General features: G+C 41.1%; 1 protein-coding gene across 5 annotated transcripts in view; it reads left to right on the forward strand.

Moving 5' to 3' along the window:
• SUSD4 (sushi domain containing 4) overlaps positions 1-25,718 on the forward strand; it is a 175,695-nt gene that overhangs the window by 1,355 nt on the left and 148,622 nt on the right. The window lies entirely within an intron of this gene.

A 25,718-nucleotide genomic window follows, 5' to 3' on the forward strand; every position in this document is an offset into this window, starting at 1 on the left:
TAAAAGAGGAAAACATCCTCCCACTGTCTTGCCTGGCTGCCTCTCAGATTCATGCATGCTGAGCAACATCCAGCCACCCTTTATCAAGGCTGAAGACACTCAATATTTTTCTCCCCTTTCCCCAGTGCAAGGATCTCTTAAACAATCGCATATGTTAAAAAGGAGGATTTGTCTCCAAAGATGCAGAAAAATCTGCTTCCTTTCCATTTAGTACTGATGCTTCATAGATGCAGGATCCTTCTGTGCCCCCCCTCCCCCCAGATGATATTCTGCCAGGAAATCACACAGTCATCCCTCCAGACTTCTCATACTCTGTTCCATGCTAACAGGAGAATCATTCTGTTCCTTCATTGCAAGAAAGAGAGCCCACACATGGATATTAATAGGAGGAACTCCCACCACCCTTACTCTCTCAGATTTCCACATAAAAAGGCTGCACACAAATGCTGACAGGGAAGAGTTCTCCTTTTCTCACACCCACACAGATGAAAAATCCTTTTCCAGTGATATAAGGCATCTACCCTCACACTGTTAGGAATCCCTCTGGGATATATCTGGCATGTATAGATGATCCTGACAGTAGATAATCCTGTCACATTCTGCCCATACATAAGAGGCTGGTATGGAGGCACCAGTTCTTTGCCTTTCTCTAATGGAGGCCAAACAAACAAACAAGTTTAGGGATCAGCAAATCTGACCCACTTCAAGTAAGCTCCCACAGCTCCCTTCTCCCTGCAGTCAACCTTCAGTCAAGAAAGGAACAAGTGATAGAGTAGCAATGGGACCCAGTTTGTATGTAAGTAATTAGAAAGGGGCAATAGATCCACTTTGTGAAATGGAGAGTCCCTGAATCCACTGGTCAGCGTGGCCTTCCTATGAAAGCAGTTGCTGACTGGGACACTAGGAACCAATTGTGAATTGTATGACTCTACCTCAAGCGCAGTGCATTCTAATGTTCTAAAAAGAAAAAAAATCTTTTCTGTGAGATAGTCTTCAACTTTTGGAATCTATAGCAGAAAAAACTACCTTGCTGTTCTTTTTGATGAAAGCGGTCTCACCTGGGAATAATATAGGAAACTTTCAAATTTGATTTCTTCCATATACTCTGAAAACATTTCATATTGTGTGTTTAGGCTTTGGCTATTGGTTTTGGGGCTGTTGGTTTTTTTGCTGTTTTATGGAGGACTTGAAGTGTATTAAACTGTTACATTTGATTGTCAAGAACTCTTTGAAATTAAGTTTTCCTCAATCCTAATTCTAATTGGAGAAATCTTCAAGTAGATAGTGTTTGCTGCAAAAGGACACCTGGTGGAGCATCTCTTATTACCCACCCCATTATAAGCCACTTTCTGATTGGATCACATTATTTAAGGGAAACTATGCCAGTGAATGAATTGCCTGGGTTTCTCATTGATTTAAAATGATTTCCAAAGGGTGTATCCATGTTTGCTTCTTAACAAAAGAGCCTTGTGGCACCTGCACACCTCACATTTATTGTAGCATATGTGTTCATGGACTACAGTCCATTTCCAGGAAAGTTTATGCTACGATCAATTTGTTAGTCTTTAAGGTGATTAAAAGTAGGTATCTTTTTAAAGTTAAGTGCCAAATGGGAAATCAAATGGCTGGCAATGACTCGTGGTTTTGAATTGCAGCCCCGGGGTTCTCTGTAGTCATGAAGACTAGCCGCTTTCTATTGCTGTTGGTAGGCAACCAGTTTAATATGTTTTTATCTGCATTCAGACCTTATGTGCTCTGCTCCTTTATACTGATAAAAGTTGAACAAGGCTGCTTGATCCTTGAGGAGGAGCTCTCAAGGAAATTATCAAAACCACTCAACACAGAGTTAAGGAACTATTATAAGGAACATAGGAAGCTGCCTTATACTGAGTCAGACTATTGGTCCATTTAGCTCAGTATTGTCTACACTGACTGACAGCTGCTCTCCAAGGTTTCAGATAGGGAGTCTCTCCCAGCCCTACCTAGAGATGCCAGGGAGTGAACTTGGAACCTTCTGCATACAAAGCAGATGTTCTACCACTCAACTGTGGTCCCATACCCTAAGGAAAATATTTTACAGCACTCACATAGAGTCATCAATCCAAATGCAAACCAAGGCAGACCCTGCTTAGCAAAAGGGACGTGCTCGCTACCATAAGACCAGCTCTCCTGGTTTTTACTGCTACAACAACAACAAACTTTATATACAGCTCTTCAATAAAGGTTCTCAAAACAGGGAAATAGGTTTCCTGTCTCAAGAGCTCACAATCTAAAACAAAACAAAAAAAACACAAGGCAGACACCCAGTGGTGTAGTGCTGCAGGGATGGGCAGGGTCTGGCAGGGATGCAGAGCCCTCAGCTTTCTACATGGAAATAATGTGCTATTCCAACCATTTATTACCGTTATTCCTGTCTTAGGAACATAGGAAGCTGCCTTATACTGAGTCAGACCCTTGATCCATTTAGCTCAGTATTGTTTACACCAGGCCTGCAACTTAGCCCCCACAGCTGTTTTTGGACTACAGTTTCCCATAATCCCCAGACACAGTGGCCAATAGCCAGGGATTATGTAAATTGAAGGCCAACATCTGCAGAAAGGCTGAAGTTGAGCAGCCCTGCTTTACACTGATTGGCAGTAGCTCTTCGCGGTTTCACGCAGGAGTCTTTCCTGGCCCTTCCTGGAGATGCTGCCAGGGACTGGAGCTGGGACGTTCAGCATGCAAGTCCTATGGTGAACTAGTGTCGAGGGATCCTGAAACAAATGTTGGGGAACGTACACTGAAATGCACTGGTTCCTTCCAAATGGCCATGGGATGTATTGAATTTCTGAATGCATTTGGAAGGAACTAGTGCATTTCAGTGGGCATTCCTTGTCATTCATTCTAGTACATTCCCTGAAATTGACATGATTCTTGTAACTGAACCCCCCCAAATTACTGCATTTATCTAAGTTAGGAGTGTGGCCATGGGGCGTGACTGCCAGGGTGGGTGTGGCTATGGGGGCTGTCATGGAAAATGCCTGCACTTCTGAGTTTGCGACTACATAATTGAAGACACCAGAAACAACCACTGAAAGGATGTGCTGCAGTTAGGAAGGAACAGTTGCTCTCCCCCTGCTAAACATAAAAGAACTGCTACTTTAAAAGACACCTCTTTTCTCAGTTAGCAGGACTCTATTCTTCTTCTTTGAAAACAAAGGGCATATGTCAACAACTCTGTGTTGGACTGCAGTCTGCAGAAATGGTATGGTATTTTAGTAGTCGGTGATCCCAATAAAATTACCAGGTTGGTGTGTAAAAGTTGTATGGGTGTCTCATTCATATGGATAATAAAAGCTAGGTATACACCAATGGGATTCCTGTGCTGTAGGCTAGTCATCCATGTAACTCTGCTGTGTGTGGGCCAGGTACTATGAATATTTATATACTGCTTTTATAATGGCAGACAAATGGGGCAGGTCACCATAGAGATGTGTTGTGTATGCGTGTAGAGCTGCTCCCCATCTGTGTTTCGCTCTTGCCCCATATATGCTTTCAACCAGTGCAGGGCTATGTGTGTGAGATCTTACTCCTTTCTTATCCTTGTGGTTGCAATAAACCACAATATACTGCTTTGAGACCTTTGTATGAGGTGGTATATAAACATAATAAATAAATAGGTGGCTCTATTCCCTGACTTGGTCGTTGCATTGTAGTGCATTAGTCTGTATCTCAGGCAGCACTGGCACTTGGTTAGTTAGGATGTCAGCCACTGTTGCTAGGTTGCATTGTGTCTTTGGTTTTGTTCAGGTTGCAAGCAATGTTCCCTCTAATTTTTTTTCATCTGCGTGCAGAATGAGTTTTATTCTGGGTGGCAATATCAAGGTTGTGTGTGTGCACACATGTGCATTCAGAGTGGGTCCTTCCTGTTTCAATCTGAGCAGGATCTAAAATTAACTGAACAGACATCAAAAAATGTGTGTGTGCGTGCACATGCGCACACCTTAGAGGGAACACTGGTTGCAATATTAAGTGTTTTTCTTTGCATATGAGTTCTGTCGAAATTGGTGGAACTTAAATCCAAGAAAATGAGTCCAGGGTTAGAACATGTTGCTTTTACACTTACTGTAAATATGGTAAACTAGATTCGGTTATTTTATGGGATGTAATGCTTTCCTCTGTTACCTGCACAAACTACTGGACAGTGTTACATGTGGCCATTCCAAATTTCATTTGGAAATAATACTACTACTACACTTTATTGGTTTGCTGCCCCATAACAAATTGTTCTCTGGGTGGCTCACAACACAGCATTAAAACATCACTTTTAATGAAATCACTTTCATTCTTCAGAGTGAATTGAAAGAAATTATAATTATGTAAGTTATCACTGTGATGAGTTTCTTAAGAGGAAGTTTCATCTTAAGGATAAGGTATGTTTGTTTACTCTGTTAAATGATCATCTTGATTAAACGGATCTTGTGGAAAATATTGATCTGTATGCCAAATTAGTATTTTTACTGTACAGTGGTAATAATTCTTATATGCTGTTTACTTCTGCTACATATGTTCATTCTGTATGTGCAGCTTCTTCTAATGCATGTCTGTGGAAATTTGAAGTTAGAGTAATGGAAGTGCTGCAGAACCAGAAGATGTTTAACAGCCTCAGAGGCAGTTTTGGTGTAATTTTTACCACTTGAAAATAAGCTAACAAAGTTAATGATCTTGAATCCATAGTGGATATTTACACATTTTTGTACTCGGCCAGATAAAGCTGTCTGGTTAATGTCAAGGAGAGGACATTGGAACTGTGAATGTGCATATGAGAATTCATAATGTTCCTGCTTATACATCCTCCTCCTAACTTTCACATAGGGCCAGTACTCCACACATTGGCTTGCCTGCTTCAGGTGTATATTTTAAATCACTAGTACACGACATCATCACTATCTTTAATTCACTGTCTTGAATTTTGCAACTACCCCGTTCTGAGTGGTTTGACTTCTGAAGTTTTGTCTGTCATTTAGTTCAACAATTTCTTGCCCTTGTGGTGGGGTTAAGAGTACCCGTTACAAGCCCCAGAAGGGAAGCTTCCATCGGTACCAATAGAAACTCCTGTGGGGGGTTTCTAGTGTTGTTGTTTACACAGTCAAACAGGTGCTATTGACTGGTTTGTTTTATCCAGACATTGAGTCCTTCCCAAGGACCTGGGATGGCTGCATTTTATTATCAATATTGTTGTTATTATTACAGATATTGTTGCAAAATATAGGCTGTTCCCAGTAAAGTTGTTTTTTGTAGTTGGCTGATGGTGATTTCTGTGGCCCCTATGGTGTTGAGGTGCTCTTCAAGGTGTTTTGGAATTGCACCTAGGGTGCCAATTACTACTGGGATTATTTTAGTCTTCTTCTGCCATAGCCTTTCAATTTCAATTTGTAGATCTTCGTATTTTGTTGTTTTTTTCTATTTCTTTTTCTTCTATTCTGCTATCCCCTGGTATTGCTATGTCGATTATTTTGACTTGTTTTTCTTTCTTCTCCACTACAGTGATATCTGGTGTATTGTGTGGCAGATGTTTGTCTGTTTGTAGTCGGAAGTCCCATAATATTTTTGCATCTTCGTTTTCTACCACTTTTTCAACTTTGTTCCCACCAATTTTTGGCTACAGGTAGCTTGTATTTTTTGCAGATGTTCCAGTGTATCATCCCTGCTACCTTGTCATGCCTTTGTTTGTAGTCAGTCTGTGTGCTCTTTTTACAACAGCTGCTTAGGTGGTCCACTGTTTCATCTGCTTCTTTACAAAGGCGGCACTTGCTGTTTGTTGTTGACTTTTCGACTTTTGCTCTTATTGCATTTGTTCTTAGTGCCTGTTCTTTTGCAGCCAGTTTTAAACCCTCTGTTTCTTTCTTCAAGTTGCCATTCTTAAGCCACTGCCAGGTCTTGGTGATGTCTGATTTTCCACTTATATTGTGCAAATATTCACCATATTATTATTTATTGAATTTATATACCGCCTAGTATAAAAATCTCTATAGCAGCTTGAGGGAAGTTAAATGCTTCTTCCACACCTTGCTGCTGTCTGGATGCTGATTGGGCTGTCCAGTAGCTGCTTTTTTTTTTTTAAATGGAAAGACTAATAATGCTTCCGCCATCATGTCTGTTTTAACTAAAAGGCACACAACAAAATCATCCAATAATTAGAAAATAGGCTTTGTTTTTATATTACATCTAGTTCCTATATGTTTATAATACACTAATGTAGAGAACATGAAGACCTATTTTTTACTCTTTTGAATGTTTCCCATTAAAAATGATTTTGTTTAGACATATATCCCTAGATATATATGTGAAGACACATTTCTACCAATCACAACATCCCTTTATGTTTATAAAAACAATATGCTACTATGTATATTTAAAAAGTAAAGAAGGGTCCACAATGCATCACAAAAGGTAAACAAATTTTCTAAGCCCCATTGACCTTAGTAGGACAGTTGAGTGCTTATCATGCTTGCTCCTCTCCCACTGAAATCAATAGGACTGAAAATGTGCACTTATTTGGCCATTTAGATGTTCAGTCTGTAAAGATAGGACTGCTATAATAATCTTGTATTCATTATTTGTAATGGTATAAAGTGTAGATAATACAACTCATAATGAAGAATATAGACTTTGTTGTATAGTAATAGGTTCAGTTTAGTCTTATTGCTGTCAGCTATTGCAAAAAGTAAAATTAGCAAACAAAATTAAAGCAGTCAATCCAAGGCCAATTTTACAAATATTTGTAGCAGTCATTTAACAGCCAAATGCCTATGTTTTCCTCTGTTGAAGAGCAAAAGGAAGATGCCATTAAAACCATAAATGGTATTTCCAAAATATTATTGCTGCAGAAGAAAAACAGGCTCATTATCTTCAAAACAATTATACCATTGTGTAGAATGATGACCTCCTTTGCAACTCTGAATGTTGAAAAGAAAGTAAAATAATTTAAACTATTCCATGTAGTAATGGAATTACTCTGTAGTTTTAATTTTTGCTTCTTTGATAGAATGGCATGGCAGATGACAGAATTTAGCCTAAGTAATAGTCTTGAAGTGACTTGTATTACTTCTTTCATTTTATAATTGACTGGTCTGTAAACTGTATTGATAGCAAGGTTCTGCTACTTCACTCCAAATCGATACGACATATAAATCTTTCCTTTTCTTGTCACTAACTCTGTAATGAATAATTCTGCCTTATATGTTTCTTTTTATCACTCATAGAGAGTCCTGGAGAAATATAAGAGAAAATTTCTCTCCACCAGTGAATTTAAATGGAAACCCCTGCTAACTTGGCAAAGAGGCACCTCTTAACGTGGTGATTATCTTTATTTAGCAGGGGGAGAGTAACTGGCCCTATGCACCCCCAGCACAGTACCTCCAGTGGCTGTTGCTGGTGTCTATCTGATGTTACTTTTTAGATTGTGAGGCCTTAGGGGACAGGGTTCCATCTTATTTGTTTGTTATTTCTATGTGTAAACCGCCCTGAGCCATTTTTGGAAGGGCAGAATAGAAATAAAATAAATAAAATAATAATAATAATAATAATAATACCATCAGCCAATTACAAAAAGCAGCCTTACTGGGAACAGCCTATATTCTGCGACGATATCTATAACAACAGCAACAACATTGACAATAAAATTCTGGCATCCCTGGTCCTTGGGAAGGACTCGATGTCTGGATAAAACAAACCAGTCAATTTTATTCTTTAATTTGCAGTTTTGCATCAGGGCTGTATATATGTGTTTCTATGGTGAATTAACACACTTTCTGGGTGTGCGTGCCCCTGTGTGTGTGTGTGTGTGTGCGTGCACGCTTGCACATATACATACACACCATGCTTAGGGCAGTTTGGGAATGACCTCTAAAGCTACCAAATTTTAAATAGTTAAAAAAATGGCTTCAAAACCTGAATGTCTGTAATACATAACAATTACTAGCCTTTGCTCTTTCTACATATGCAGATGTTTCCTGCATGCAACTCTACATGTACAGTAGAGTGGGGAATCCCAGAGGAGCTCTGTGGATTTTTCTGTGGAGTGATGTATGTGTAGCTGGCGAGCTCATGCAGATGGAACTCTGTGCCCAGTGGAAACATCCAGTTCCCTTTAATGGCACCAGTTTGTCTGCTGAAAATGTTTTACCCAAAAGCCGTGTAAATATATCTATTCTTTTTCCCAAGTGGAATAATGAAGACTCAGATAAGTGATTTAACTTGCTACCTATCTCTGAGAGAGATAAATTAATCAGGGGCGTATCTAGGGTGGGGCAGGCAGGGCACATGCCCCAGGCGCCACTTGAAGGGGGGTGCAATTTTGCCTCCATGTGTTTCAAGCCAGACAATGTGCCATGTTGGTGTGTGTGCGTGTGTGTAAGTTAATCGTTTAGGCTTATGTCTGTTACGTAATGTGTCTATAAATGATTCCCAGATACACTCTGCCTCTTTTCAGAACAACATATTTTAATGAGGCAGCTTGACAGTGCATGGAGGAGGTTACATATAAAGTTGAACTTTGGTACAATAGTGCAGGACTGGTAAAATCGTTTATATTCATGTTTAAATTCAGCATTGCTATAACTGTCTTGTGTTTGTTTGGTGAAGATAATAATGAAACATAACAAAAAGAGTGTGATGCAGTTACATTCAAGCACTGTAAGTATCCTGTTGAGATCAAGGGTAGCTTTTGTACTTAACTTTGGCTGGATTTTGCCCCTCTTCAATTTGTATTTCCAACCTGGGCTCTGGATGAGTAGCAGTTATTCAAATCCACTAGAACTTCAGTAAGTCTTTAAACCCAGCAACCCAGCTGTTGGGATCATCCCGGTCAAACCAGCCGAAATACCTTTTGGCCATATACCTTTTGTGCTCTCATCATGAAATTGAAGTTTTGAAGTGCAGCTTTTTGCATGACAGCCAGTGGTGAACCAAGACTGGGTTTGCTTAGATCTGGGCTGTGCTACTTTAGCCCTCCTGCAGATGATAGGCTGCAGCGCCCATAATTCCTGACTGTTGGTCACTGTGGCTGAGGATGGTGGGAGTTGTAGTACAAAAAATGTGCAGATCTATAGAGCTCCTCTGGGATTCCCCACTATACATGTAGAGAACACGGACTGCCTGTGCCCTTCCCACACCACTGCTTCCATCTGTGCAAACCTGGAAATATTAGGTGGAGAATGCTGGCTTTCTTCCACAGCCCAATATTCTCCGCCCAGCTTCCAGTGTTGGTTATGGATGTTGGACGAATGTTGAGTGGCAGAGGAAAGCTGAAATTCTCCACTTGATATTTCCAGGTTTGCACAACATGGAAAGGGTCAGAGGTACTAGTATGCACTGTGAGTGTGCACTTGCTGAGAAGCTCTGGTTTCCTCCAGCTTACTTGCAGTAAGTCATCTGAACCCAACCTCAGAAACAGTCATGCATATAAACCTTTCTTACATTAATGTTTAGTCATAGTAATAACTTGCCACTGCATACAAACAAGCTTCTAGAAGCCACTGGATATGAGGAGGATAGAATGCACCATAGGGGTTGCCTGTCATTGATCCAGTGATGCTGAGGAATATTTATTTACCACTTTATTTATTCACCATATTTTTTACCATATCTCTTAATCAAACACACCCATGGCACCATTTATAATATTTAAAACCATAATAAATAGATCAGTAACATTGACAATGTGAGGGTCGAATTTGTAGTAGTGCTAAAATGATCACTTGGGGAGTTAACAGAATAAATAATTCAAAATTGTACTCTTTTGCCGACTCCTACTAGCATGCTGTCTGTGAAACGATGTGTTGGGTGCAATACAAAACGTTGTTGTAACTCTAACAATTAGTATTCAAGCAGCATAAGTACTTATGAGAGAGGCAGACATTTTTCTCTGCATCACATCACACAAACAATGCTGCAATATTTTAAGTTGTATGTGCAATGTACAATTGAATAGAATCAACCCACTCCAAAAGACAAATACTGTAGTAATTAGTGTTTGTTAGCATAAGTTGAAATTGTAAGTACCCTTTGAAAACAGCATAATTGGGACTAATTGCTTTATTACCCTCAACCACAACAACCTGGGGATATAAGGACAGGTGAGATAAAATAATGACTATCATTATAGAGGAAGTTTACAGTGACTGAAGCTGGATTGGACAGAAAGCACAGTTGATTCCCCTCTTGGGATCACTCACTGGGCAGTGTTGTTTTAAATATGTGCTGCTTTGTACTGTCTTTATGTGTGTTTGGAAAAATTTCTACAAAGCAAATGGATATCAAAATAGAGAATTGAAACACTACTCATCAGAGGGAGAGAAAGGAGAAAGCTATGACAAGTTCTTGAAACTGATTAGAAGGGAACTTAGGACTGACAAAATGAAGTACTTTTTCATACAGCACATAATCTATGGAATTCTCTGCCATGTGTTGTGATGATGGCCACCAGCTTGGATGCCCTTAAAAGGGATTTGGACAAGTTTATGGAGGACAGGTCTATCAATAGCTATAGCTACCTCCTGCTTCACAGGCAGGATGCCTCTGAATACTAGTTGCAGGGAACAACAGCTGGAAAGAGGGCATGCCTTCATCTCCTGCTTGTGGGCTTCCCAGAGGTATCTGGTGGGCCACTGTGGGAAGCAGAATGCTGGACTAGATAGATCTTGGGCCTGATCCAGCAGGACTGTTCTTAGGTTCTTATGTAAGTTGTGGTGGAACTCACTTTTAGGAATCTGTTTCATTGAAAGTAACATCTGGATGGGAAGGAGCTCTGAGAACCACCTAGAAAGTCTGCATTGGGAGTCTGTGGTCTCAGTATTATGGCTAAATCAACTCACAAGAATGTTTACTTGAATCTAAAGTCCAGGCCATCATTACAGTCTGCAGTAGGACAGGTGAAGTCAAAAGACAAAAGCAGAAAGTGGATACTGCTTGTGGGGTAAGATGGATATGATATGGAACTGGTTGCACATTAAGAAATGGGGAACTGACAGATGAATGAAACCAACTCACATCTAATCAGCCTCGTAAATAAAGACTGAGAAATGATTGTCCTCTGCACTGTTTGCTACTGCATTTGGTTTTTCTTCTCTTCTGGAAAATATGAGCGAAGGAGAAAGAGAGCATGTGCAATAGCCATAATGCTCCACTGTGTGTCCTGTGGATTCTCTGTCTGCTGGCAGAAAAGAGAGAGTGAGTGGATGCATGAGCAGTAGTTGCAGTGATGTATGCACTATCACTTAAGGGGAAGAGGAAATGGGTACCATATGGTCAGGAATGGCAACAATCAGGTGGGTGATGGCAGGGGAATAGGCAAGCAGTTGCACATGTCATTCATCGGAGAGCAACTACTACTTATACCAATTGAGTAGGAGTTGCATGGCTGTCCTAATGGGCCAACAGTGTGATGTTTTCAAGAGCTCTGAAGTAGAGTATTTTCCAGGGGAGTCTAGCAATAGCTGCTCTGTGGGTCATAGTCAAGCTTTCTAGATCAAATTGTAGTGATATGTAATGTGGTGATTCTTTTTCAAACTTCTTCCTGGGTGCCCTTCTCATCTTGTTTATGTGACCAGGGATACCAAAGATCATTTTGGAGATGGGACTGTGTTCTTGCTTGGTTTGGTTCAGCCTCTGATTAACCACTTCAGTTTAAGCAGGCTCTCTAAGTTGGTGTTTCATCTCAGGCTTCTATTTGTTTTTGAGGGCAACCTTCCTTTAAAAAAAGTGGCACACTTCTTACATTTGCTGAACCCCCTGTTTGTCTGTTTACTATAGGTCAGGAGACTGATGAATAGCTTAGGTTGCTGTGTTGCTAATAGGGTGCTCTTTCTGTTCCTCTGAGCATTTCTGATGCTCTGAGCCGAGAAGGTTAGACTTAATTATTGGCAGCCTGATAATAGTTTGGGTTTTTTCTCCACTGTGGGCTTGCATGTGAATATTTTCTTTTCTAGGATCTTATCACATTACAAGATAAACTTTAATCCAGTCCTTGATGCTTCTTGCAGCAAATAGACATGACAGTGTACACAGCCTTTCCTCTAAACTAGACCCTTGTAAGGAAAAGATGTGAAGTAGTTTTAAGGTAGGTTCTAGCAGATTTGTCCAGATTCATGACACTTTTTAGACAAAAAGACATAAAACCCCTTGACTGTGTCCTCCCTTACCTTTTCACATACAAAACAGAATGGAATGAAGTAGATAGGAGGTTAATAGTGTTAATAGTTTAGATGAATTTATATGGATGTGGAATGGACGATAACAAGTGGGGAAGGACATAGTTAAAGAACTACTATATTTTTTTGGTTTAACAGCCTGAGTCAACAGGCTGACCAAAGCTGCTAGAACCTATTTGAAAACTACTTCACATATTATATGCTGAATAAAGGAATTTAGGTTTCATATGACTCTGGGAACTCCAGCCAAATGTTAAATCTAGTCCACTTCTAGTATCTCATCTGAATCTGAAATGCCACTTTCTCCTTGACATCCAGGTTACAATAGGAATAGATCTTATTCAAAATAACATATATTTCCACAATAACCATGCTAGGGAAACATTGAATGCTGTTTTACATCTACAGCTCCTCAAGCTGCGAAAGCAATACCAAGATCAACAAGATTGCCTTCTGGATATGGATTTAAAGTAATATGCTGAGACAGATAAAGTGGGGAAGCAAAGATGTCCTCCTAGTTAAATAAGTCTGCTTAAGTCTCTTAAAGACACTTTCCTTCCCTGTTCTCTTTTGGAAATGAGTTTTCAATTAGTCATTATTTTCTAAAGGCTTGACTTGTGTTTCAAACAAGACCAAAACTATAATATTTACACAGGCAAACTCTCAGTGTTTTATCATACATTTCAGTATAATTTATTACCCTCTTTAAAAGTCAACCAGATTAAAAGCTCTACATTCTACCTACTCTTCCTGACACAATGTTCCACTTCAGGCAATGGTAATATTTTGTCACAATCAAAGTTTTGATAGAATTTAGAACATGGGTTTCAGCATCTTCAGTCTGTACTTGAAATTCTCTTGGTGATTTCATAACAAGCTTGGTTCTTCTTTATGCACTTGATGATAAAAACCATGGCAAATAATAATACTGGTTAAAAAGCTATGTATGTGACGTGCTTTGTTTGAAAACATTTAAATTTATGTGGAGTGTGTATGTGTGTGTTACTGTTTGTTTTTTAAACACAGGGAGAATTTTGGGGCACCCAGTGACTAGCACATTTATTGTTGCATAAGCTGCCAAGGTCCAGAGTCCGTTTTGTCATATGCATGAAATTGTTATTTACAGGTGAAACTCGAAAAATTAGAATATCGTGCAAAAGTTCATTAATTTCAGTAATGCAAATTAAAAGGTGAAACTGATATATGAGATAGACGCATTACATGCAAAGCGAGATAAGTCAAGCCTTAATTTGTTATAATTGTGATGATCATGGCGTACAGCTCATTAGAACCCCAAATCCACAATCCCAGAAAATTAGAATATTACATGAAACCAATAAAACAAGGATTGTCAATAGAACAATATCGGACCTCGGAAAAGTATAAGGATGCATATGTATTCAGTACTTGGTTTGGGCCCCTTTTGCAGCAATTACTGCCTCAATGCGGCGTGGCATGGATGCTATCAGCCTGTGGCACTGCTGAGGTGTTATGGAAGACCAGGATGCTTCAATAGCGGCCTTCAGCTCTTCTGCATTGTTTGGTCTCATGTCTCTCATCCTTCTCTTGGCAATGCCCCATAGATTCTCTATGGGGTTCAGGTCAGGCGAGTTTGCTGGCCAATCAAGCACAGTAATCCCATGGTCATTGAACCAGGTTTTGGTACTTTTGGCAGTGTGGGCAGGTGCCAAGTCCTGCTGGAAAATGAAGTCAGCATCCCCATACAGCTCGTCTGCGGAAGGAAGCATGAAGTGCTCCAAGATCTCCTGATAGACGGCTGCGTTGACCCTGGACTTAATGAAGCACAGTGGACCAACACCAGCAGATGACATGGCTCCCCAAATCAACACAGACTGTGGAAACTTCACACTGGACTTCAAGCACCTTGCATTGTGTGCCTCTCCATTCTTCCTCCAGACTCTGAGTCCTTGGTTTCCAAATGAGATGCAAAAGTTGCTCTCATCAGAAAAGAGGACTTTGGACCACTGAGCAACAGACCAGTTCTTTTTTTCTTGAGCCCAGGTAAGACGCTTCTGACGTTGTTTGTTGTTCAGGAGCGGCTTGACAAGAGGAATACGACATTTAAAGCCCATGTCCAGGATCCGTCTGTGTGTGGTGGCACTTGATGCACTAACTCCAGCCTCAGTCCACTCCTTGTGAAAGTCCCCAACACTTTTGAATGGCCTTTTCCTGACAATCCTCTCCAGGCTGCGGTCATCCCTGCTGCTTGTGCACCTTTTTCTTCCACACTTTTCGCTTCCGCATAACTTTCTATTAATGTGCTTTGATACAGCACTTTGGGAACATCCAACTTCTTTTGCAATTACCTTTTGAGGCTTTCCCTCCTTATGGAGGGTGTCAATTATGGTTTTCTGCACAACTGTCAAGTCAGCAGTCTTTCCCATGATTGTGATTCCTAATGAACCAGACTGAGAGACCATTTAAAGGCTCAGGAACCCTTTGCAGGTGTTATGGATTGATTAGCTGATTGGAGTGGGACACCTGGAGCCTAGACTGTTGAACCTTTTCACAATATTCTAATTTTCTGGGATTGTGGATTTGGGGTTCTCATGAGCTGTACGCCATGATTATCACAATTATAACAAATTAAGGCTTGACTTATCTCGCTTTGCATGTAATGCGTCTATCTCATATATCAGTTTCACCTTTTAATTTGCATTACTGAAATTAATGAACTTTTGCACGATATTCTAGTTTTTCGAGTTTCACCTGTAAGTGGGTGGGTGTGTATCCATTGTTGCTAGCAAAGCTTTTCTGTCAGACTCTCAGAAGCCTCCCTGCCTATGTTCAAGTCCCTAGGCTTGGAGGTCACACTCTTATATTATCAGGAGCCTCACAGCAATCATGAGCCCTCCGTTTGTACATATGGGCAATGGTTTGTACACATGGGCTCTTAGTGGCAATGGGCTAGTCAACCCTAGATTTGGCTACAACAGAGTGAATTGGAATGGGGAACAGATTCACACCTTCCCTATGAGGGAACCTCCCTAAGTAGACTCCAGAAGTAACTCAAAGGAGTTAACCCTCTGTCAAAGCCATCCCTAGCTCAGGGTAAATGAACCTGGCTTTCTCCCTCACACAAAAAGATAGCAGTGAGCCAATGTGCTAATTGGCTCAGTAGGAAGAGATAGATAAGCATGCAAAGGTAAATTCCCCTCTCCCTTCACACAGGAGGTTGAGCAAGCAAGGAACCTAAGAGATGCACCTATCAGAAGTACGGATTAGATTACCAGGCTTCTCTTTATGCAGATTCCCTTCCGTGCGTCTATACACTCTATTTCTCATGACAAAAAGTTTTGGCATGCCTTGGGGATTCACACATTGCCACACTCAGGAAGAGCGATCAGCAACAATGCATTCCATACAGGTCCATCCTGGCGCACCTAATCAGAAGGAAAGGGCAAGAGGAATTTGCCCCCAAGGCATGTTTTGGGATATAAGTATGATTCCATGATTCCATTCCATGAGCTAGTGTGCTCCTGCTCCTACTCTCACTCATTGGATCCTATCTACACCACATACTTCGGAGCAGTTTGGGTGATCTGCTGCACACCCGCCATTGCAATTGGGGGTGTCCAGTTTTTGTGTCACTTCTCAGGTCAGTCCTCTTACCGATACATCCAGCTTGCCTAGCTGCCACAGGAAGCTGTCCCCAAGGGGGTATACTCCTTGTGGGCTCCTCTCCCTCTAATAATCCCTGTAACTCTCCTGCTTCCAATCACATTGTTTCAGAGGAATGAGATTCTGCAGCCCTCTTCGGAGTCCTGAGGCCCCATTGTCTAGATTAGGTGAAGGTGAACATTTGTCCTGCAAATGGGCCCTCTCTATCCCTTTAATAGATCTAACCTATTCCCATCTCTCTTTCAGAAGCCTCTTTCTCTTGCCCGCTTGGGGACTTACACAATTAGGACTCTGAACTAAAACACCTCATTACAGTTAAATGTATTTTTGATAGTAATATTGCCTTAACCATATAATTCTCTTTTCTGTACCCCCCTTACAATAAATATCATCATCTTTTTATTTCAAAACGTAAATCTTGTCTCAGTCCAGTCATTTCTTGAGTCCAACCATTTGCTCGAATTAAAACTGATATGGAGCTGACCCCCTTTAAGAGCTAATTCCCCCACAAAGCCCGAACATTGGGGTGCTGACTAAACACCCCAGGGCAGTTCCATTAACACTATGGAGAGAAAAGGAGTACAGAGAGAAAAAGAAAAACAATGTTCTTTACAAAGCGAGTCTAATAGATGAAGCAATACAAGCGAGTCTAGTAGATTTGTTACAGTACCATGCAGCGGACAAATGAATACAGAATCCAATCAAATGAATAATATCCAATCGGTGTGAGTTGACAGATTCATCAGTAACAACGGTTGGGTGATGAAAAGCGTAGCGAGATCAATATAGTAAACAAACATTTAAAGAGGGCTGCTTGTTTTTTTGTAGTGAACTGTGAATCTAAAGATCTACTGAGACCAAATTCAATATGGAGAGGAGAGCTGTCTTGTGGTAGCAAGCATGACTTGTCCCCTTAGCTAAGCAGGGTCCACCCTGGTTGCATATGAATGGGAGACTAGAAGTGTGAACACTGTAAGATATTCTCTTCAGGGGATGGAGCTGCCCTGGGAAGAGCAGAAGGTTCCAAGTTCCCTCCCTGGCAGCATCTCCAAGTTAGGGCTGAGAGATATTCCTGCCTGCAGCCTTGGAGAAGCCACTGCCAGTCTGTGTCCAGATTGTCCATATTAAGACAATACTGGGCTAGATGAACCAGTGATCTGACTCAGTATATGGCAGTTTCCTATGTTCCTAATACTGGCAAATTTGGTATAACATCTGACAATATGGAAGATTTGTATTGGAGTCTTCCTTTGAACCTTTTTTGTTGGAATACAGCAACATGAAGGTCTGCTGCAGAATGTCCTAAGAGATTGTAATGGTACACTGTTTCTGAATACTACAATTATTAGTATGATGTATGCATGCATGCCCATTTATCCTCTGATCTGAAATTGATCTTTTTGGCCTTTATGATTGACAGAAAGGCATTGTTGTCAGATGGCATTGATCATATTGGAAGATGTTAAAGGCTGATGGGATATATGACCTGTGAAAATAACAAAGGCCTTTTGAGGGTTCACTAAAATATTATAACCATCCACAAAGCACCCTGCACTCACTCGAGAAACTTCTAATCAAATATATGGAATGACAGTATTGCTAAAAAACATATTAACTCATTTAATATAATATAATAACTTGTCATAAAACCATTGCTCTGTAGGCCCATGTTAAAATAAGCTTATCTCAGTTAAATCTGAGATTAATGTACTCATAAATTATATATTATAATAAATAATAAAATTCCATACAAAAATGTAAATAAAATGTACAAGGGGACTACAGTCATAAATGTCCAAAGCTGAAAAAGAATAATCCAGATAAGTTGCTTGTATATTTCTCATAGAACTCAAAATGTCCAGTGATGTCATAATGTGCATATAATTATAAAGCCCCGTTTATAAAATAGTAGTTGAAGGAGATAATTCATCAATGTTTCACGAAAGCCATATGCTTTTCAACCCACTAGAGGTTTTCTTGGGTATCAACAATAAAGAATATTTGACTCCTTGCAAATAATCTTCTGCACAATAGCCACACATAATACAGCAATGCCCTGATATCTCCTACTTTTCTCATGAGGAACTCTGGATTTGTTGTTTGGAATTCTAGAATTTTTTATTATATATAATTTATGATTACATTAATGCATTATAGATTTTATTGAGATAAGCTTCTTTTAATCATGGGACTGTAGAGCAATGGTTTTATGATGTTATGATAAATGACTAAACATAATGGTTTTGAAACCACCTGTTTCAAACTAGATGCAGAACATTTTTTTTATTGTTCTACAGTTTTGCTTCTTCGCGTTTAGGTTTTGTATATGGTATATTTCCAATCTGTGGCCCTCCAGATGTTGCTGAACTACAACTCAAAGCATCCCCAACCACAGTACACTGTAGCAGGGAATGTTGGGAGTTGCAGTTCAGCAACATTTCTAGGACTACTGGTTGGAAACCTCCAGGTTTATAATAGAATCTTTTAAAAAGTAAATAAAAGAAGATGACTTGTGGGTGAACAAGCCCTTGATGGTATGGCTGATGTTAGATCCTCTGGTGTTGCCTGAATATATATATGGACAGAGTTTGCATTTGCACTGGGTTTGTTTTGGGAATTAACTCCTAGGGTTCTATATGTATTTGTTCCTGGGTTTGTATCGTGATCAGAGCATTTGACTTGCATCGTCTCAGTAATCCTTACAAAAACCTTGTAAAACAGGCCAGTGCTGTTATCCCAGAATTATGGGTAGGCATGTGCATGAACCTGTTATGAGCCTCTGGACAGGTTTGAAAGACTGGCAGTTCGACCAGTTCGAAGGTGGGGATGGGGATGGGGATACCTTTAAGGACTGGGGAGAGTGCTATTAGCCCCCACCCCGGGCCATGTTTCCTCCACCTGCACTGCTGTTTAAAAGGGTCCGGCGGGGTGGCCGCATTACCTCCCTTCCACCCTATTGCCTCCTTGAACCGGAAGTACCTGGTGTGCATGCAGTGCACATTGTGCTCAGATGCATGGGCGGGCGCCCAATAGTGTGGACCTCCTGACTAAATTTACTTGAGGAATTTGCATTGGAATTAAAAGAACAAGTTAGGTATTTCTTTAACTTGTCCTTTTAATTTCAGTGGGACTTCCTCAAATACATTTAGTCAGGTCAGGAGGCCAGCCACTGTGCCTGTTTGTTTAGGGTGTGGGTGTGTGGCTAGCACTATGTATTCTGAGTGTTCTACCCTATCCATTCCTTCTGAACCTTCATATAACTTTTACAAAATAGAAAGGAAATATTTTCACATAGGCATTATAAGGTTTCAAAGTACTATTCCTGAATGAAACTGACCCCATGAAAGACTAACCCAAGTTTTTTGGGAAATAGTGGCAGATTTTGTAATGGAGAAGGAGGAATGGGGAAATGGAAGACAATATATAAACAGGAAACTTCCAAGTCTGAGAAGGCAAGGTGCTGGTATTACTTAAAAGGATTCATGTGTGCACATTAACAGCTTTGATCCTCTGTATTTTAACTTAACTCAGCCTTGAAATGGCTGATAACCCATATCAATGCTGACCTTGACTACTGAAGAATAGGATGACTGTTCCTGAACAGTTTCTTCTGCAGTTCATTAAACACTGAGCATTCTTCCAGCATTGGCTATGATGACCTGATTTATTTACAGGCAAACAGAGTGGCTGCAAATAATGTATGGGTAATTTAGTCTCTGGGTTTGAACTCCATTGCTTAAAACCTCAGGGCACTTCTGCATTAGTGCTTCTTATCTCTCATTTTCTCTCTCTCCCCCCCCCCCAACTTAGAGTTACTGCTGTAATATAGTTTTGTGGCCACAAGATGTTTCAAATTATTTTTCCATTGCCTGGAGCATAAATCACTGTGAGTGCGCACCTGTGTTTTTGTTTTTGTTGTGCAAGAGTTCAGTTATTGTGTGCACATATACTTTACGTGAGTAGTTTTCAAGAATTGGAAGTGGCAGTCTTAAGCACATCTGCACCAGGAGGTGACATTGAATCAGTTCATCCAAAACTGTATTTGAGCCTTCTCTTCACTGAAGTGTGCTTGCTGCCTGTTAGTGAGAGGTACAGTAAATCAGCAGCTAAATATGCATGTGGGTCCATGAGTATTACTTGTTGCCTCAATTTTGGGTCTTTATGAGAAAATAATGTGGTAGGAGTAGAACTTGCAAGATCTCTGTGTGATGGATCACAACACACAATCTCATTACTCCAGAGCTCAGATGTTGTTTGAAGTCCATGCTAGGGTGACCACATCATATGAACCACTCTGCTAGATCAGACCAAAGGTCCATCAAGACCTTTCTGTTTTTTTGTTTATTTATTTATTTTTATTTTTACATTTATTTCCCGCTCTTCCTCCAAGGAGCCCAGAGCGGTGTACTACACACTTGAGTTTCTCTTTCAAAACAACCCTGTGAAGTAGGTTAGGCTGAGAGAGAAGTGACTGGCCCACAGTCACCCAGCTATTATCTTGGCTGAATGAGGATTTGAACTTGGGTCTCCCCGCTCCTAGTCCAGCACTCTAACCACTACTACCCACAGCTGGGCTACCAGGTGTCTCTGGGAAGGCATGAAAACAATAGCACTACTCTGCTGTTGCCTCTCCCACCACCCCACAACAACTGATGTTCTGAGTTATACTGCCACTTGAGGTTCACATAGCCATCATCACTAGTAATCAGTAATCGATTCCATAAATGTGACTTGTTCCCTTTTAATGCCATCTAGTTCTAGTGGCCATCACCATATCCTACAAAAGTAAATTCCATACATTGTTCTTTTGTATGCCCTTCTTCATTTAACCTTTTTTGATTGATTAAATGCCGTCAAGTCGGTGTTGACTCTTAGTGACCACATAGATAGATTCTCTCCAGGATGATCTGTCTTCAACTTGGCTTTTAAGGTCTCTCAGTGGTGCATTCATTGCTGTCGTAATCAAGTCCATCAACCTTGATGCTGGTCACCCTCTTTCCCCTCTTTCCCCCCTCTCCCCCCTCCCCCTTACTTCAGTGGGGAGCATATTCCAAAGCCCCAGGGCAGCCACAGAGAAAACCCAGTACCAGGTCACCACCAAATGAGCTGGCGGCAATCATACACGGACCTCTCCAGAAGATTGTAACAGGTGGCAGGGTTCATGACAAAGAAGGCACTCTCTTAGATACACTGGACCCAAGTCATTAAAGGGCTTGTAGGCTGCACTTTGTATTTCACACTGAAACATATTGGCAGCCAGTGCAGTTCTTTTAAAATCAGTGTTACGTGGTACCTTTGTGTTGTCCCAGAGACCAATCTGGCTGCCACATTCTGTACCAATTGTAGTTTCTGGACTATGTACAAAGGCAGCCCCACATAGAGTGCATTATAGTAGTCAAGCCTGGAGGTTACTAGCATATGTACCACTGTTTTAAGGTCATTTGCCTCCAGAAATGGACATAGCTGACATATCAGCCGAAGCTGATAAAAAGCACTCCTGGCCACAGCCTCAACCTGAGAAATCAGGGAGTGCTTTGGATCCAGGAGCATTCCGAAGCTATGTACCTGATCTTTCAGGGGAGTGTAAACCCATCCAGAACAGGCAGATCTAAACCATCTCTTACAGTATCTTATGTTGCTGTAAACTCCTCAGAGATTGAGGCTTGGGGCAGTGTACAAATATAGATAGATACTTTATCAAAAACTTTCTGGAAGTCCTGCTATACAATGGCTACAAAATACAATGCAATCATAATATGATTTGTGTATTATTTATTGGATCAATCTTTTTAAAAATTGAAGAGATAAAGTCAGTCTCTTCTGGGTGCATGAGCAGTACTAAAGTATAGATCCTCTGCTTGGTATCTACTCCATAGGACTTGCAAGGTGCTGAGTTAGATGCAGTTGCAACGTGCACACATGCCAAGCTGCCCATCTGTTCTCATTACTTTCTCTGATTCTCACAGTGCAAAACTATCATGCTGTTCTGTCTCCTTTATTTTAGTACCTGGCTTGTTTTCTGAGCTACTGAGAAATGTATACATTATAGCGGGACTTGAGAAACGGGGTGTGGTGCACCGTTCCTATCTTCCACCTGTCTGGACTCCAGTTGGAGATTAAATTTTTAATGTTCTGTGTTTGCTCTGTATCAAAGAGATAGCTAAAAACAAGCCTTTATGTGTTAAGCCTTCATTGCCTGCCTTGTGAGGCATTTTAAACTGAAAGGCAGGATATCGGGCTGTAAATAATACAGCAGCCACCACAGGTTGAGCATAGGCGAAGAGCAGGTGCATTTCCTACAAAGAAAATAATTTAAGATGCCAATCTAGACATGTCCATTCACGGTGGAAGGGGGAAGAGAAGAATTGCCCACTAGACAAACTGATCCCTGTTGTACTGTTGATCCCTGAGTACTAGATCCAGTCTAAGTGAAAGTGTTGGTAACTTAATTGATTTATTTCCAAGATTATATACAGCTCCTGTACTAGAGGAGTTTCTCCTAATCTAAGGGATGAAAGAGATTAGGGAGACTGTGGACAAGGAGACAGTGCACAGTTATAGTTTGTGATCAAGCTGAATTAAATTACATCTAAACTTATATCCTGTCCTCCTTCCAAGGAGGAGGAGTAGTAGTAGTAGTAGTAGTAGTAGTAGTAGTTTACATTTATATCCCGCTGTTCCTCCAAGGAGCCCTGAGCGGTGTACTACATAAGTTTCTCCTCACAACAACCCTGTGAAGTAGGTTAGGCTGAGAGAGACGTGACTGGCCCAGAGTCACCCAGCAAGTATCATGGCTGAATGGGGATTTGAACTCGGGTCTTCCTGGTCCTAGTCCAGCACTCCAACAACCACTACACCACACTCCCCATCCCCACCCCTGCTAGTCTTTGCAGCAAACCTGTGAGGTATGTTAGACTGAGAGAGAGCAACTGACAGGTCATCCAGTGATCTTCATGGCTGAGGGGATTTGAACCCTCAGCATTCTAACCACTCCACTACACCACACTCTGCAGTGCACCTTTATTTCCAGAAGAGTCATATGGTAACTGCCAGGCTTGGTGTATATACAAATATTTACATACCACTCTTCAACAAGGTTCTCAAAGCAGTTTACATAGACAAATAAATAATACATAAATAAGATGGTCCCCAGTACCCACAAGGCTCACAATCTAAAAAGAATCATAAGGCAACAACAGCCACTGGAGAGATGCTGTGCTGGAGTTGGATAGTGCCACTTGCTCTCCCCCTGCTAAATATAAGAGAATTAAGTTCTCCTTCCATTACACTGACATTGCAGTGCTGCAAATATAGTTCCAGATATCTACAATTCAGCTTAGCCATTTGTCATTTGCCTGGCTACTTGGGGTGTTAAATAAGACACAAGAACCTGGAAGATTCAGGCTCACAGTTCGGGAGTATTCCCTGAGCTGGAGCAGTACCTCAATGCTCAGATGGCAGGTGTGACTCAGCTTAGGCTGGTGTGCCCACTTGTTGGTTCCTTGAGACGTCAAAGCTGACCATAGTGGCATCTTTTAACCACCTTTATACTGGACAACTGCAATGCATTTTACATGGGGCTGTCTTTGAAAAGCATCTGGGAGCTTAGCTGCTGAGTGAAAGCAGTTACCACAGATAGGAGGTCAAAGTAATTACCTCAGAATTCCCACCAGAGTAATTACATCCAAGTAGGATGTAATTTCTCTGAGGGATGTGGGAGAGGTTTATGGGCAAACATATAGTTACAAAATATTTCACCTGATTTCTTGGTTCGCTTTTTCTAATTCAGGTCTATCTTTTCAAAAGATGTGCTTCTCTACTGAATGTTCTTTATGTAGCGATAATAAGCTAATATATTCCCTATCTGAAATTACTGTATGCAAATATAAAAACATCGAGTGCTGTAACTAGAGATGTGCACGGAACTGGGCTGGGGAGGCATGAAGGTGGGGCAGGGTTTCTGCTTTAAGGGTGGAGGAGGGTGCACTTACCCCTCCCTCTCCTCTCCCCTCCCTCCACTTTCCCCCCCACTGGTGCTCTGTGTTTTAAAATGCACCAGGGCGGCTACATACCTCCCTGCCACACCGTTGCCACCTTTACTAGAAGTAGGCAGAAGTACCCGACATGCCTGTGTGCTGTGGGCATGTGCATGTCACACACATGCGTCCAATGTGCGTGCCCGCTACGTCCCTACACACACATCTGGCACGTGCAGGCACGTCTTATACTTCTGCCTACGTACAGTAAAGGCAGCAACAGGGCGGCAGGGAGGTACGTTGCCACCCCGGTGGACTTTTAGTAGTAGTACTTTATTACAGCCAGTGGCCTCGCAATACAACAAAACCACACACAAAAACTACACGTCACTTCAGAAACATCAAAAGAAACTGCAATAGAAACAGTACAGTAAGAGTATCATACATGAAGAATTTTGTCTAGATAAAATCTGTGGACTTTTAAAACGTGGGGTGCTGGCAGGGGGAAAGTGGAGGGAGAGGTAAGTGCACCCTCCCCCATCCTTAAGGCAGAACCCCCCTCCCCCTTTGAACTGTTGGACCCGCCTGCCGTTCGAACTGGTTCGGAGGCCATAAAAGGTCTCTGGACCGGTTCCGTGCACTTCCCTAGCTGTAACACCAAAGCATGAAGTAATATGCTTTTAAGTCATTTTAGGGCTTTACTCCAATTGCTAGACTGTTGTGATGGCTGCTTGAACCACTTTCTCAATGTAGAGTTTCTATTCTTATTTTTGGGAGATTCTCATACTAATGTTGGACTCTTGCATGAAACTGAAGTTTGGCATTTGAAAACTAGAAAAGCAAAAAAGAAATGTGATTGCGATCAAGATCCTATGTATGTTTGGGGTGGTGTTTATTAGTAAATTAACTGGAGTGCAGAGCATCTGTGACTCTGCCTGGCCCGTCCACCGCTGCTGTCTTTTTTTATCCCCCTCCCGCCAGCCCACTTCTCCCTCGCCCACTTCTTGGCCCCTCCATAGTTTCTGGCACTTCCTTCCCACCTGCCCGCCAACTCCCGGCAGTGGCCGCCTCCTCCCACCAGCTGGGCCACCTGTTGCTGCCTCCCGCTATCGGCCACCTCCCACCAGCCAGTATCCCTATTTTCTCCCCATCACTATCCTATCCGCAGCTGCTTGCGAATTCTCGCAAGAGCTGCCACACATGGGATTAGCGATGGGTACGTCTAGAATTAAATATATGGATAATTATCTAAAATATAAAATAGCAATTCACTTAATGTAAATTATCATAACAATAACACCCACTTATTACATGTGCACATATATAAATGTAACATATATACATCAGGGGAAATGTTTGTATATGAAAAAACATATTTGTTTCTATATGACTTTGGGTTGATTCACAGTCAAATTCTCTTATACACAATATTTAATGGCTTAAGGAATGTATATCCTGCTTTCTGCCTAAATAGGCTCATAAACTATCCCAATAAAAATATTTTAATAATCTGAAAACACCAAATTTATTGAGGACAATCTTTGTTAAAAACCAGATTGGATCTTGGTCATCCAGTGGAAACTCAATGAGAAGTGAGTCTCTCTGGGAAGCAAGTACACCACCCTGTGTAATAACTGAGGATCCAGTCATTGGGGAATGTAACATGTGACCTAACCCATCAACTAGTAAAGCTAGAATGTAGGGATGTGCAAAACATTTTGTGCTCGAAATGGGCCTTTTCTAGTGTTTCAATATTGAAACAAAATACCCTTAAAATCAAGGGCCTGTTTCAAGCTTGAAATGTTCCAAGCACCTTTTTGGTGGGCTGTTTCCCTTGCTGATTGGTTTTCTGGCACTGGCTTCTGATTGGCTTGATGTCTCCTTGCTGATTGGTTGGCTTTTAAACATA

This window comes from Hemicordylus capensis, chromosome 1, assembly GCF_027244095.1.
Source record: "Hemicordylus capensis ecotype Gifberg chromosome 1, rHemCap1.1.pri, whole genome shotgun sequence".
NCBI lineage: Eukaryota > Metazoa > Chordata > Lepidosauria > Squamata > Cordylidae > Hemicordylus > Hemicordylus capensis.